Genomic DNA, 16,849 nt, shown 5'->3' with positions numbered 1-16,849 from the left:
GGTAGTAATTCATATATACCGCAAGAGCAGAGATATATCTGCATAGAACTATTTTTGGAAGATAGTCTCCATGACTTTTCATTATTGTTTCCCAGATGTCTGAAAACATTTTGACACTAGCTTCAAGACCCCTTGTTCAATGAGCATAAACTGGATGATAATAACCAAGGCTGTCTCATAGGCTGAGATGAAATTTAATAGGGATATTAAACATTACATTCTGACTTTAGAAACCTGTGGCACAACTAAAGGAAAATGGAAACTTGGTTTGGAAAGAAGTCATGTGAAGCCAAACCTCTAGATTAAAATCTTGGGGGATCCCTGGGTGGCGCAGCGGTTTGGCGCCTGCCTTTGGCCCAGGGCGCGATCCTGGAGACCCGGGATCGAATCCCACATCGGGCTCCCGGTGCATGGAGCCTGCTTCTCCCTCTGCCTGTGTCTCTGCGCCTCTCTCTCTCTCTCTGTGACTATCATAAATAAATAAAAATTTAAAAAAAAAATAAAAAAAATAAAATCTTGGGATTTTAGTTAATTAAAAATTCCATTATGAGGGGTGTCTGGCTGGCTCAGTTGGTAAAGCATGAGACTCTTGATCTTGGGGTCGTGAGTTCAAGCCCCATGTTCAGCACAGAGCTTACTTAAAAAAATTCATGGAGTGCCTGGGTGGCTCAGTCGGTTGAGCATCTGCCTTCAGCTCAGGTCATGATCCCAGGGTCCTGGGATTGAGCCCTGCTTTGTGCTTCCTGCTCTGCTGGGAGTTTGCTTCTCCCTCTGCCCCTTCCTTCCTCCACCCACCGGTGATCTCTCTCTCTCTCAAATAAATAAATAAAAATTTTTTAAAAAATTCATTATGGGGGATCCCCAGGTGGCGCAGCAGTTTAGTGCCTGCCTTTGGCTCAGGGCGCGATCCTGGAGACCTGGGATCGAATCCCACGTCGGGCTCCCAGTGCATGGAGCCTGCTTCTCCCTCTGCCTATGTCTCTGCCTCTCTCTCTTTCTCTGTGTAACTATCATAAATTAAAAAAAAAATTCATTATGAGCCAACATTACATGGCTACTAAAAAAGAAACTTAAAGCAACTCCAGGCTGCATTAATGTCCAGATGTACAAGGCCCAGATCCAATTCAGTTACACATTGAATATTATCTTCAGTACTGAAAACACTTCAGAAAGAACATTAACAAAGCATCCTATCTATAGAGAGCAATCCGGGATGACGAAAATGGTGTCCAATGAGGAACAGGTAGAAGAGCTGAGTGTTTATCTCAAAGGGAAAAAATTGTGGGTAGAGAGCTGTAGCTGTAGCGGCCATTATATAGAAAAGGGATCCAAATTCAGTGTAGCTTGAGTGAAGCTGAGTCAATGAATATAACTATAGCCAGCAGATTTTAACCCAATACAAGGATGAACAGTTACAACAATCAACAGCAGTGCAGTTGAGGTTGGGGTGCCTTGTAGATTCCTCCCACCATGGGAAGGCACTTGGGCATGAACAAGAAGGCAGGACAAAACAGTTTTTTTAAAAAAGATTTTTAAATTAAATTAAATTAATTTGAGAGAGAAAGAGCACGAGCAGTGGAGGGGGGAAAGGTGGAGAGAGAAGCAGACTCCCTGCTGAGCAGGGAACCTGATGCGGGACTCCATCCCAGAACCCTGGGATCACAACCTGAGCTGAAGGCAGACACTTAACCAACTGAGCCACCCAGACGCCCAGGACAAAACATTTCTTTTTTAAAGATTTTATTTATGAATGAGAGACACAGAGAGAGACAGACAGAGAGAGACAGAGAGAGACACAGGCAGAGGGAAAGCAGGCTTCATGCAGTGAGCCCGATGTGGGACTCAATCCCAGGACTCCAGGATCACGCCCTGGGCTGAAGGCGACGCTAAACCACTGAGCCATCCAGGCCGCCCCAGGACAAAACATTTCTTTTTTTTTTTTTTAATTTTTTAAATTTTTATTTATGATAGTCACACACACACAGAGAGAGAGAGGCAGAGACATAGGCAGAGGGAGAAGCAGGCTCCATGCACCGGGAGCCCGATGTGGGATTCAATCCCGGGTCTCCAGGATCGTGCCCCGGGCCAAAGGCAGGCACTAAACCGCTGCGCCACCCAGGGATCCCGGACAAAACATTTCTAAGTCTATAATGACCCTGCAGAATTAATGCTCAATATAATCCAAAACATATGGAAATTACCTTCTCTGAGGTGGTAAGTTTTATTTCTCAGGTGAATCAAAATAGAAGTATAAAATCAAGGATCTATTCTCATTTCACAATAGTGGACATTTTGTATGGTTCAAGTAGTCACCCCATTTCAGATAATATTACATAAAACTCCATCATTCAATAATGGCAGGAGAATCTCTATCTGAAGCTTTCAAGTGGAGACCTCATCTTCCCAGGGGTTATTTCCATGCTAATAGTTTAGATTTCACTGTTTTTGAAAAGCAGGTATTTATTCAGAAGCACTCAACTGAACACTACATATACATTATCAGAGTGTGAGCTTTTGTCAAAGAGTGTGAAAGCAGAATTACCACAGAGGTTAAGGGTGAAAGGGAGAAAAATGACAATAGATAGAAACCTTGGGATTGGTGGAAGGCACCAAATGAAAGGCATGAGAGAGAATTCTTTTTAAAAAAGGATTTAAGTGAAATGAAGGTGGGAGAGATATTTAGAAAATAACTATATATGGAGCACAGGATTTGTGAATAGAGAAGAAAATGGGGTACAGATATTGGAGAAGGGTGATGAAAAGGCTTTGGATATGAAAAGGTCAAAGTACAATAAAGTATGCTGAGATAATTTAAGGCTTCTTTGTGAAAGCATACTTGGGTTTTGTATTGGGTAAGCAGAAAGGTAAGAAAGCACACAGAGAAAGATGTCAAAGAAAGCTCTGACATTAAAGGAGCTAGGTAGTTAGTAATCTTGAAGGGAACCGTGGTTGGGAAAAATGGTACTATGGAAGCCAACACTGGCACAGAAAGAATCTGCGAGCAGCCCTACATGTTTATATGAGGGGCATGGAAGATTTCAAAGTAGTAAGATGTGTTTCAAATATACGCATACCAAAAAAATACACATACATGTACATATACATAGATACACAGCATACATATGTATTTAGTATAGTCAACTAGGCAAAGATAGCCACGAGCAAGTGCCAAAGATAGACTGATTGCTAATCTAGCGATAATGTGGAAATGTGGGGTGTTAGAGGGGACAGTAAAACATACACATAAAATCCACCTACTGGCATCTGCACACAATACAAAAGCTTCTATTTCTCCCAGGCTTTTATTACTTAAGTTGTCAAATACACAGAATAAAGGTTATTTTAATGGGGAAAAGGACAGAAGATGTACATTAGACTGCCACTGCATGAAAACATATACTCGTCAATAAGACTTGCAATTTTTTTAAAGTAAACTCTACCCCCAATGTGGGGCTTGAACTCCTGACCCTGAGGTCAAGAACTGCATGCTCCACCAACCGAGCTGGCCAGGCACATCCCCTCTTATTTACTGTAAGGTAATATTTATTAAATGGATAAATTATTTAGGGTGGCAGGAATACAGGTGATCCTTTTCTCCCAAATGTCTTTTTTTCCTCCAAAATGTCTTTAATATTTTCACTTACAGTCTCTTGGGTTGGAAGTGTCAGCCTGGACCAGGAGCCCAGGCCCAGGTCAGGAACCCAATTATGGGGAGGTGGATGGACTAATAACTGCCCCACCTCAACCTCCTCCACTGGAGCCCTGCAGAGAGGAGGGAGGGAACTGTGCCTCTACCTGCTGCACTGCCAGACCACTCCTTGCTGCCCTGTGGAGTCCTTATGGAGCTCAGTGGAGCTGAGTACTGAGATCCAAGCTACCTCTATAGGTGTGTTTGGGGAGCTATGGATTCCTGGGCTGCAGCTGAGAGTGTACATGCGCCCACCTGGCATTCCAGAGAGGAACCTGGCACTTTTTGGGGGGTGAAGAGCAGGTTTCTCACTGGTTTTTGCTAGAAAAAGCAAAACTTGGACATTCTGAGGATTTTTATGGATTATTACATGTTCATAAGATACCCATTATTGACAACTTATTATGCTATACAGACTTCTAGGGAGACTTACTACCTATAAATAATGATAATTATCACAAAGGTGTTTCAACAGACAACCCATTGCTTATGATTTTTATACAAAAGAAGGAAGAAGCAGATAACAGTGTCTTTGGTACAGACATGCTAACAAAGAAGGAAAATGTTTTAGTCAATGCACTGTGTTGTCAACCATAGGAAAAAGCCACATCCAGTCATTGGTATGCCCCGAGACTTTAAACCTGCATCTTCTATTACAGACATGAATATTCTCCCAGAAACGCACCATAGGGTTAGTTTATCTTTACAAACACAGCACTGAAAATTCTCTTGGACTCTATAGCCAGGATGGTTTCAGAAAGCCCAAGGGAGACACCACATGGCTTATGTAAGTCCCAGGTATCTTTACATCCTGGCTTATTCCAGATCTGGTTTACACACATGGTTACCAGATATTAATGATGAAGTTTTATTTTATTTTTAAAAAGGTTTTATTTATTTATTATTGGGAGGGGGGACGAGCAGAGAGGAAGGGCAGAGAGAGAGGGAGAAGCAGGCTCCCCGCTGAGCAGGGAGCCCGGAGTGGGACTCGATCCCAGGACCCTGGGATCATGACCTGAGCCAAAGGCAGACGCTTAACCAACTGAGTCACCCAGACACATGTAATGAAGTTCTAGAAGTTAATGGCATAGAAACTTCAGAAAGAGTTTCAGTCAAGTAATAGACATGATGATTGTAAACAGTTGCAAATCTCATCATCACAGTGAGACCAATAAACCAGAATGTTAGGAAACAGTAGGACTTCCTGCAGCTCTAGCAAATCTACTGATGATAGTTTTCTTGGCTATCCACAGCAAATTAAACCAAATACTGACCAAAGGATGAAGACAGTGATGAAGATGACATTATTATTGAATATAATAGTATGCTACAAAAAATTCTTAAAGCTATTCTCACTACCAGAAAGGCTGGAATGGTTAACACACATAGAACAAACTTAAGTTTTGAGTCTGGACAAAATGGTTTTATTCCTTCTAATGAAGTGAGTTTAAGTAGCAAGTGGCACAAAAAGAACTTGAAACACATGTACTAGATCAAAAACTCTCAGAATATGGAACAATCCTATCATGGAATCCTCATTCGAATGTTTTCTGAATGAAGATGTCACAGGACTTGTAAATATGGCTAGTTGAAGAATTTTAAAACCCCAGAGTCCATGACCTAGAAGAAGCCTGAGAAACAACAGTGTTGCAAGTTTAAAATTTTATCAAAATAAATAGAAACAGAAAATAGATGGATGCCTACAGCTGGCGCAGGAGAGGAATTGGGGAGTAACTGCAATTGGTTACTGAGAGGACTAAATCACTTCTATTGGAAGTGGTTATTTAACCTGTTACAAAGATTCTAGTTAATTTTTCTTTCAACTACATTCTTTAAATTCTAATGTGAAGTCTGATTCCTATCGCTTTTGATACTGAGGACCTCAGTTCTTAAATTCTCAATATTATATTTCTTAATGTTCTACCGTTCCTAATTATTACAAATAATTTTCTGAAATTCATTTTTTCCTAACTTCTAAAAAATCAAACCAACTGGCTATCTTTAGGAACTTCATTCCATATTATGAAGCACTGAAGCTATGTTCCTAAATTACAAAATTCTGTGTTTTTAACATTCACTTTGTTGATCTCATAGCTTAAGTATTTATAAACTAGTTCCAAATAGGCATAATTAGTTATGAAGTGCAGTTAACTGTACTGGCTCTGGTAACAGGAGACTCTCTTAATTCTTATCTTCTTTCTCTCATTGCAAAGCATTCCTTTTGTTATACATGTCTACATATATGTATGTTAGTGTGCTTTTGAACTCAATGTATTCAAGTAGTGTGAATTATTTTGAATACTTATAGATCTTTACACATAGGACAGATTTGTGTACTTTTTTATACAAAGATTTTGGATCTTCTACAGTAGGGTAATAATATTCTAGGATCATTGACTACACTTTGGGAGAAAGTCATGATATTTATTACTGACAAAGGTTATCTATATTATTTTCATTAGATTATTTTTTGCATATCCACTTAGAACAAATAAGAGTAAAGCTGCCAAGTTTCATTCTTTGCCTGACTTCTCTGGTATTTATCATTGTACACTGTGCACAACCACTACAGTATTCATGTATATAGAAATTAAGAATATTATGAAGCAAAAAAAAGAATATTATAAAGCACATAAGTTCCCTATAATTTATGGATAATTCCCCCCAAAGCTACTTATTAAGTAATTTCTATGCCCAATGTGGGGCTCAAACGCAGGACTCCAAGAGTCACATGCTCTTCTGACTGAGCCAGCCAGGCACCCCTATTAATTAATTTTATGGTAGGTATACTATGAGCACCTTCATTTATTTATTTATTTAAAAGATTTATTTATTTATTTGAGGGGGCAGGGGTGACACAGAGTCTTAAGCAGACTCTTTGCTCAGTGCAGATCCTGATGCAGGCTCAACACCAGGCTGGACCTTACAACCCCGAGATCACAACCCATTTAATCAACTGTACCACCGAGGCACCCCTAAATATGCCTTTAGAAACTACTGTGTGAAAAAAAAGAAACTACTGTGTGCTATTACAACAATGGAAGAATCAAATGACTACATTCTGAAGGACATATTCTCTAAATGGCAAAAGAAAAAAATGAAATAAAGCCTGATTAACTTAAAACAAAGAACCTCTAATGTTAAAGCAGTAGAAAAAATCCCATGCAGCGAAGTATTCTTTTGTGAGATTTGATATCAGAACACTATTCAGAAATGTATTTAAGTATGGTCTTAGCATCCTGGGATACAGCCCTGTGGCGGGCTCCCTGCTCAGCGAGGAGCCTGCTTCTCCCTCTCCCTGCCCCCCACTCACGCTCTTTTTCTCGCTCTCTTAAATAAATAAATGTAAGTAAGCAATTTCATATGTGTGCCACAGTGATGAAACTCTGCAAATTAATACAAATTTATACCCCTGAATGATTACTCTTTGTGCCACCACTATATCTTATACACAATTGGCTGATGACCCAAGTTGTGCTAGAACAAGATTTAATAATTTCTGCATGCATATTTGTATGTGTATATATATGTAGTACATTGTTATAATGAAGGTCTTTTTGGCAAGGACTGTGTCTTATCACATCTGTATTCCCAATGCCTAAGGCAATGCATGACATGCAGTAGTGCTTAATAAATGTTGGGTAAAAGAACACATGCTGAACCACCTCCATTAGGTTACTGTTGTTGTCATGCCACATCCCACCCACTGTCTCCCCTGGACATTTGAGATCACCATAAGCACTAAAAATTGTTAATACATGCCTAGGAGGGGCAGCCCGGGTGGCTCAGCGGTTTAGCACCACCTTCGGTCCAGGGCAGGATCCTGGAGACCCGGGATCGGGTCCTGCGTAGGGCTCCCTGCATGGAGCCTGCTTCTCCCTCTGCCTGTGTCTCTGCCTCTCTCTGTATCTCTAATGAATAAATAAAATCTTCTTTTAAAAAAATACATGCCTAGGAAATATGAACAATACAGAAAACACATACATACTATGCAAACAATGTAATTCTTCAGTGATAAAACTTATCCTAAAATCACATTTTAGAAGAACCTGGCTGGCTTAGTAGGAGAAGCATCTGAATCTTGATCTCGGGGTGATGAGTTCGAGCCCCACCTTTGGTATAGAGATTACTTAAATAAAAACTTTTTTAAAATCACATTTCAAAAATATTATAGGATTCATAAAATTTTTCATAGTAACAATAAAAATTTTTATGTGTTCACCATAAAACACAATCATAATTTCAAATTTATCTCATTAGTCACCTTTTCTCCCTACAGAAGATCCAGCTCCGAGATCTTGTAAAATAAGGAACATTCTCACTGACCCAAAGGAGGCCAATCCCTCTTTTAATTACCTTCAAGTATCAGCCAGTTAGTTCCCTGTTTAGAAATAGCATTTTGATTTACAAACTTGTAGTATCTATGTAAATTTATCATAATATTAAGAAGCTTACTTCTAAAAATGATATGCCCTGAACAAAAAGGGTGTATCATTTTTAAAGTTAAGTCTTTATGCTATATTTACATAAAAATTCAAATTTTGTCAAATTTTTTGTTTATACTAGTGGGGTTATTCAAACCATGAAGCATATTTTAATTTAATTTTTAATTAAGTAATCTCTACACCAAATGTGGGGCTTGAACTCACGACCCTGGGATCAAGAGTCACATGCTCGGGGATCCCGGAGTGGCTCAGTGGTTTAGCGCCTGCCTTTGGCCCAGGGCGTGATCCTGGGTCCCAGGATCAAATCCCACATCAGCCTCCCTGCGTGGAGCTTGCTTCTCTCTCCCTCTCTTTCTCTCTCATGAATAAATAAATAAAATCTTAATAAATAAATAAATAAATAAATAGTCACATGCTCTTCTGACTGAGCCAGCCAGGTACTCCTCTTTTAACTTTAAATTAAATGGTCAACAAAACATTTTTGAGGTCAATTATATTCAATCAAATCAAAAGTTTATTCCCTAAAACCAAGCACTCTTAGAGCCATTCAAATAATTAAATGGCATTAATGAGCCCTTAGTTCATAAGCTCAGTCAATAACATAAACTTATGAACACTGCTATATATATAATATATGCTTGATCATGAAACCTGCTTCTGTTAACACCTGCAAGGGCAGACTGAGACTCAACAAAGAGAGTATCAATTACATGTTCTATACTTGATTTATAAAATCATAGTAATACTTAAATTTTGAGCACATATCTCCAGTCTTTGCCGAATTATTTATAATAATTAACTCCACAGGTACAGTTGTTCAGAATGGACACACAGTAAGGTATTCCCTCACCTTTTAACAAATTATGCAGCTGTGTTCCCCAAAAGAATGTTTTGCATGAGGAATATACAGGTCTGGGGCTCAATAATTCACTGAAGGGTAATAAAAAGGTTCAAAATCACTATTACTATTACTCCCTCTTTAATTTCATTGGAAACTGTTCAGAACTTAAGCAATTTACAGAGCTTGCTAATCAGTAGCCTTTGATTAAAAAATAAACCATCTACAGTCCAAACTGTAGATCCATGACATAATTAATACTATTTATACTTATTTAGAGCCTAGATCAAAACCTTTGCTAAAATCAGGGCAGGAAAAAAAAATCTCAAGATGGATATACAAACAAATGTTTTCCTTTTTTATTTTTTTAAAGATTTTATTAATTTATTTGGGGGGGGGAAGCACAGGCAGGGGGAAAGACAGAGGGAGGGAAAGAGAGGAGTACACTCCCTGCTGAGTGTGGAGGGGAAGTGAGCCCCATCCCAGGACCCAGATATCATGACCTGATCCCAAGGCAGATGCTTAACCGACTGAGCCACCCAGGCACCCCAAATGTTTCCCTTTTTAAGAGAGGAATTAAAAAAAAAAATCTTACTACCCAGGCTGTGTCCTTTAGTCTATTTATTCTTTCAGAACCTTTTCTATGTGCATGTGCACATGCACATTATAAATATTTCTAGAGGGGATTTATTAAACATGGTATTTTATAACTTTTTTCCATTTAATAATATATCATAAACGCATCTTCCCACATCAATCTTTATCAAGATGAGAACATTTTTTTAAATGGATGACTAGAACATGACTATACAAATATATCATAACCTCACATATTTCTGAACACTAATTTTAGATGTATATTTTTAAAAAGAGAGAAACAAAAAAATAAATAAAATAAGAGAAACACACATGATCAAACAATTCAAGAAGTCACCTCATTCATGCCACCTTGTACCTTAAACCTCTGGTTTAAGTTTCTACCTTCCCCTTAATTGCCTAAAGGAATTTAGATAGTGGCCTGGTCCAGGAAGAGAACCAACATCAGAAATAACTACAAAGATAGGGACTTGGTGTGCTTACGCCAACCAGGGGAAGCTCTGCAGGGCCTAGAGATCAAATTCCTCTCTGTGTCCCACTGTCTCTGTATGGCCTGGCAAACATTTGTTTATCAAACATTTGCTCTTCCCATCTTCTCATAAATGGTATTCCTCAGACACCTACCGCCCTTCTCCTTAGCGCAGGATGACAAATAAGCCTCAACCACCTGACTGCCTGTGGCTCTCACATTCTTACATGGTGTCTGTATGTACTTCGGTAAATTTGTTTTTCCCCTGTTAATCTGTCTTATATCAATTTACCAGCCAAAGAATCTAAAAGAGTAGAGTAAAAAGGTTTTCTCCCCAACAGTTGGTGAGCCAGGCAGGAGCAACTTTACTGGCTGATCACTGCCTGCTCCAGGACTACTGGAGCTGAGATATCTTGGTACCTCTGATAGGCCTTGGCAGAAGGTAAGAATTCTTACCATGTCCGTCTTCTGGATCTCTGCCTGAAGGGTCCAGCAGAAATGAGAGTGGTGAGAGTCCTTTTTTTTCTTTTCTAAATTTAGATTAGCAGGAAAAAATATTTGTGAAACTCATTCCTTAGATATAGCACCTCTGGTAAAGATCTGAGTACTTGATTTTTTTTAAAGTACTCTTGATTTTTATTGATCCTTGTCCTCCCAGGGATGGTTACTCTTTCTGTCTCTGTTGTGTTGTCATAAGAAGGAAGACCATAGCGTAGAACTCAGGCATAGGCTCTATGAGCCTGCTGTTCAAGCCAGCCTCACTGATTGGTGAGTTCATGGTTCTCACCAGACTGGTGTCTGTTTAGACAAACTTTGCTGTGGGTTAATGAACACATGAGGTAAAGGCTGTTGCTAAGAAACATCTTGGAAGCCAAAGCCACAAGATTGGAAGGCATGGGTCAAGCATTTAAGTGCTATTAGAGCACTGGCCACCTAATCCAAAGACTCCTGTATTAGAATAAGTTGGTCACAGAACAAGTTAGATATATACTAGGTCACCTGCCAAACTCAAAAAAATTTCCATGCAAGTTCCTCTGTAAACCATCACATGATCCCCACACAATGGCATATCCCTCTTAGGTATTAGTCTGGCTCCAAGAGACCCAAGGCTTAGCTCAAGCTGTTAACATCCATACACAAAAAGTTGGATGAGGTTTTCCTTTGTCTTGTTCTATGTCTTGACAACATGGTTGTGTGACCAATGAGAATATTCTTTCTTGTCTCTGCCATACCAGTGTGCATCTTGTTGGCCAAATAGACTGGGCTTCTGAGACATGAAGTCACAAGCAGCAAGCTTTTCATCCAACTGTACCAGCTGTCAGGGGAGTCTGTCATAAGGGGTCCCAGTGCATAAGAGGCTTTTGTCTCTCAACCTTCTTTGTTTTGTCAGTGCTGGAAAAAAAAAAAACCATTCTAGTAGTGCCTGGCAGGTATCAGATTAGTGGGTCTGGGACTGGAGGTCTTCTTGTGGGAAAATAGAGACACTTTTATTTTATTTAAATTTCTTTTTTTTAAGATTTCATTTATTTATTCTTGAGAGACACAGACAGAGAGAGAGGCAAAGACACAGGCAGAGGGAGAAGCAGACTCCCTGCAGGGAGCCCCATGTGGGACTCGATCCCAGGACCCCAGCATCACGCCCTGAGTCAAAGGCGGACACTCAACCACTGAGCCACCCAGGCATCCCAGAGACACTGTTTTACTACACCATTCTTACAGCCTATAACAACAGAGCGCTTTACTTTCTTAGACTATCTTTGGGAGTGAACTTTCAGGATCTTATAAGGACTGCATCTTTTGCACTCTCGTGGGATGTCTCTTGCATGGTTGGTTAAGCCATAAAAAGCTTTTTGATTTGAACTGCTATTGACATTAATAGATACTACTTGTTGGGGCGCCTGGGTGATTGAGTCAGTTAAGCATCTGGCTCTTGATTTCGGTTCAGGTCATGATCTCAGGGTCATGAGATGGAGCCCCTGTTGGGTTCCGTGAGCAGCAGGGAGTCTGCTCAAGATTTTCTCTCCTCTCCCTCTGCCCCTCCTCCTTCACGTGTGGATGCTCTCTCCCAAAGAAATAAGTTTTTTGAAAAAACAGATGCTACCTGTCAATGGCCAGATGATAGCTCTTTTTTCTGAAATGAAAGTTCTATATTTGAAAAAAAATTTTAGAAAGCTCTCATCCTAAACGATTATCTTAATGGTACCTATGGAAAGACTAAACTAAAAAGTAGACACAAAGACACAGAACTAGTCTTAGACTCCCTTAACAAGATGTAAGAATAGAAATTAGAGGAAAAATTAAAGTCCCCAATATGAATTCCCCTTAAAATCTAGCCCATCTCCTCAGCAAATTTCTTTAGCCCCCAAAGCTCCTTCACCTTCCCCCAGAAAATCCCTTAAAATACCTAGTTGCTTTTTTCAGTTTCCCTTTCCCTACAAGATTTACAGGGAGCATGCCAGCATGATCTCTAAGCCCCAGGGTAGACAGGTTACTCATATAAAGTCAGAAAATAAATTTAACAGAAGCAGCCAGGATGGACAGTAAGTCTCAGACATAAGGCTTATTTTGCTAGGTTCTATAATTAGGTTCCTCCAGCTTCCAGCCTTGCTATGCGATGTACCAAAGAATTCATGTCCTCTGGAAGGCAGCAGATCTTTTAAATTATAAAGCCCTTTTACCTCTACTTTCAGAGGAGCCTACCAAATTTAAAGAGAAATTATAAAGATGAATGGCCATTTATAACCCCACTCAGAGGGATCCTGTTTGGCTGCTAAGTGGTATTCTTTCCACCCATGATTAGGTTATCAGACAAGCCAGGCCACCCCCTGGAAACCTCCCTACCACCTGGAATTTCTCCAAGGCCCTCCTACTAATATCAATTGAAGGCAATGTTCAGGGGCTGATAGGGAGGTTTTTCCCCTTAAGGTGAATTCAAGATTGAACTGTACACTCAGAAAGGAGGCCTTTATTAAAAGGCCTTATAGAAACTTTACTGAATTCAACTCTGAAAATACTTGCTGTTTATTTGGCTAAAAACTGACAAGATATTTAGAATATTTTTTCCTGGGATGCCTGGCTGGTTTAGTTGGTAGAGCATGACTCTTGATCTCAGGGTCACGAGATAAAGCCCTATGATGGGCGAAGAGCTTACGTAGCTTTGCGGTGGGAGATTGGCCAGATTGGAAGCTAATATTCAGAGCCTGACAGGAACGTTTTTTATGGCCTCCTACCCCAAGTTAAAATAAAACTATGTACCCAGAGGAAAAGAAAAATCCTCTAAAGCTCTTGTAAAAGGATTGATGAGTGGATCAACCTGTGAGGCCATTAAAGTTGCAACCCAATTCTTTGAGCACCTGTCCTTAGCTTACAAATCTTTGCAAAACTAGAAATGCAACTCTAGAGGCAATTCAAAGTTCCTCTCTTCCTATTTGCCATTCCCCAAACCTCCCCTATTTATCTCACAAGGCATGTAATATCGGCCTCAAGAAACCAAAACCTTTCTTGAAGGAGCCTGCACTCTTTCCTTAGGCCCTTGAGATGTAAGTGTAAACTCTTACCTACACTATCTCCAATTCCTAAGAGTGGTATGGAAAAAAAGGGGGAGGGACAAGGCATTTTTAAAATACAAACTGCTAAAAAGGCTTTTGTGCCCAAACTCTAGACTACAGCCTCCTGGAATATTACTTGTCAAGGACAAATACAAATCTTTAAGTCTTCTCCATAAATATCAGCAAAAAAGTTTCTATTCAAGTAAACTCAACTTATCTGATCTTTGTTTTTTGTTTTTTTAAGAGAGAGAGGGTACGTGCATGCAAGCGAGGGGAAAGAATCTCAGGCAGACTCTGCTCTGAGCAGAGCCTGGTGCCGGACTTGATCTCATGACTGAGAACATTACCTGAGCCAAAACCAAAAAGTTGACACTTAACCGACTGAGCCACCCAGGCACTCCCTAACTGTTCTTCTATAAACTAGTGAGTTTTGCATTATCATACTCATCTCATGGCTAAAATGCCCAATGTGGGTCTTGAACTCACAATCCCAAAATCAAGAGTCACATGCTCTATTGACTGAGCCAGCCAGACACCCCGCTCATGGTTAAAATTTAGAACAAACTACAAGGTCTCTACTTGTATCTGTCTGTATGTTTATGAACGTATTGTAGATGGGTGGCATTTTCCATCTCTAAATGGTATTACTAAAGTTAGTTTGTAAAAGAGCTCTGTTTAACTGGCTTAATTTTAAGTGCTTATAAATTAAGTACCCCTAGAGTTCTTAGAACTATAACAGAAACTAACTTCAATGCTTCTCAGGTTCATTTACTTGGAAAAATATTCAGTACTGAAGCCAACTGAAGTTCATGAGTTTAAAACAGGAGTCTGCTTGAGACTCTCTTCCTCCCCCTTCCGTCATGTGCATGCACTCTCTAATAAATCTTTAAAAAATTAAATAGGCAGGTCTTGAATTATCAACACTGAATATAATGCAATCATTCAACTTCTATTCTGCCTGGGTTTACTTAGTCAAGTAAGTTTATGTTATCTCTTACAAAATTTGTCAGCAAGAAAAATAGCTTGAGATGATGGCTGTCTAATGTCTCATGAAGCTTTTGTGAGTAGTCTAAACATAATTGTCAAGAGCAAATGATTTAGATAGAGGTGAGATATAACTGGGGTAAGAGCTTCTAGGTTAATTTTTTAGCAATAACTATAATTTATGGTACATCTACTTAAAAATAGCTTCTAAAATCTTTTTGGTAACTTTAGAGATTTGCAAAGTTAAGTGATGGAAATTTATTGACTATCTAATTTCCAAATAAGACAAAATAATAAAACATTACAGAACATAGATTTTTATCTAACTTTGGCTTCCTATTACAGATAGACTAAAGATAAATATGGGCGATTAGTAAACATGTCTTATGCCACATTAAAAGATTATAAAATGAAGAAGCATATGCTTCTAGGAATTATGAACATACTCATAAATTTGCCAGTCTAAAGAAAGTGGGTGATCAGTTGGTTAAGCATCTACCTTTGGCTCAGGTCATGATCTCAGGGTGCTGGAATGGAGCCCGAGTCAGGCTCCCTGCTCAGCGGGGAGTCTGCTTCTCTCTCTCTCTCTCTCAGCCCCTCTTTCAAATAAATAAAATCTTAAAAGAATACTAGCATAACAGTTCACAGTTGCTTACTACTTAGTTTAACTGGAAAAAAAAGCAGGTTGTGTTTTTGGCTAAAAAAGTTCATGAGATATGGAGATGCATTTGTGTTACAGGAAAAGAAAGCAAATTTGTTCTGAAATAAAACTGGTTATTTCAAAATGGGAAAGGTGAAAAGAAAGGACAAATAAAAAGTTGAGAACAGAGAAAGAGAAAAATTCCACCTTGTATAATCAAGCTGGTTTAAACTGAGTTGTTATTAAAGGGTTTTTTAAATAAACTTGAATACTGATAGTATACCTATGTAAAATTAAAACTTAATTTTTTTTTCATTTACTAAAAGGACAATGTTTTCTTGGACAATTGGTCTGCTAAGGTAAGAGACTGAAAAGTTTTTATCTTTTAAGTAATTGTCCTAGGACGCAAAGATTGTGTTTTATTAAAATAATTTTCTGTTCTTATCAGCCTGTTAGTTTTGCTCACAACTATAGCCTTTTGTATTTGCTCTTAAAATCTTTTGTCACTCTGATTAAATAGATAAGTAATGTTTCATAATGATCTCTGATCCTATTTAATCAGATATTTTGGTATTTTTGACAAAGCTCTCAAAAATCAAATTACAAAGTCTTTTTTTTTTTTTTTTTACCTCAAACCAGTTTGGGGATTTTTCCAAAGGGCTCCTTGGACCTCTCAAAGGATTTGCCCTCTCCTTATAAAAAGAGATGTTAACTAATTAGGCTTATCTGGTATGTTAAATTACACAGGAAGCACTGTCAACTGATAAATTTTCTTAAACCTAAGTGTTCCAGAAATTACATGAAATTTCTAAAAATCTGGGGGTGCCTGGCTGGCTAAGTCAGTGGAGCACACAAATCTTGATCTCAGGGTTGTAGGTTTGAGCCCCAAGTTGGGTACAAAGATTACTTAAAAATAAAATTTTAAGGGATTCCTGGGTAGCTCAGCGGTTTAGCACCTGCCTTCAGCCCAGGGTGTGGTCTTGGAGTCCTGGGGTTGAGTCCCACATCAGGCTCCCTGCGTGGAGCCTGCTTCTCCCTCTGCCTGTGTCTCTCATGGATAAATAATAAAATATTTTAAACAGTAAATAAAATAAGATCTTAAGAAAAAAATTCTAAATTCTCCACACCTGGAATGGAGCCTTATAGGAAGGACTCTTGACAGGTACTCTAGAATAAAGGTTTCTGATAATTAAGATTATAAAGCTAAACTGGGTAAGAATTTTCAGAACGGGGGGGGGGGGGGCACCTGGTTGGCTCAGTGAGTTAAGCATCTGCTTTTGGCTCGGGTCATGATCTCAGGATCCTGCTTCAGACTCCCTTCTCAGTGGGGAGTCTGCTTCTCCCTCTCCCTTTGCCCCCCCCACTTGCGCTCATATGCTGATAAATAAAAAAATCTTTTTTTAAAGATTTTATTTATTCATGAGAGACACACACACAGAATGAGAGAGAGAGAGAGAGAGAGAGAGAGAGAGAGAGAGAGAGGCAGACACACAGGCAGAGACACAGGCAGAGGGAGAAGCAGGCTCCATACAGGGAGCCTGACGTGGGACTCGATCCCGAGTCTCCAGGATCAGGCAGGCCTGAGCTGAAGGCGGCGCTAAATCACTGAGCCACCCGGGCTGCCCATAAATTTAAAAATC

The 16,849-nt window shown here is 39.3% G+C and overlaps 1 pseudogene; it reads left to right on the top strand.

Moving 5' to 3' along the window:
- Window positions 1-1,213: 1,213 nt before the first annotated feature.
- On the top strand, window positions 1,214-5,242 carry LOC100682902 (annotated as a pseudogene).
- Window positions 5,243-16,849: the final 11,607 nt, after the last annotated feature.

This window comes from Canis lupus, chromosome X (assembly GCF_011100685.1).
Source record: "Canis lupus familiaris isolate Mischka breed German Shepherd chromosome X, alternate assembly UU_Cfam_GSD_1.0, whole genome shotgun sequence".
NCBI lineage: Eukaryota > Metazoa > Chordata > Mammalia > Carnivora > Canidae > Canis > Canis lupus.
This window is presented reverse-complemented; position numbering and strand designations above follow the sequence as displayed.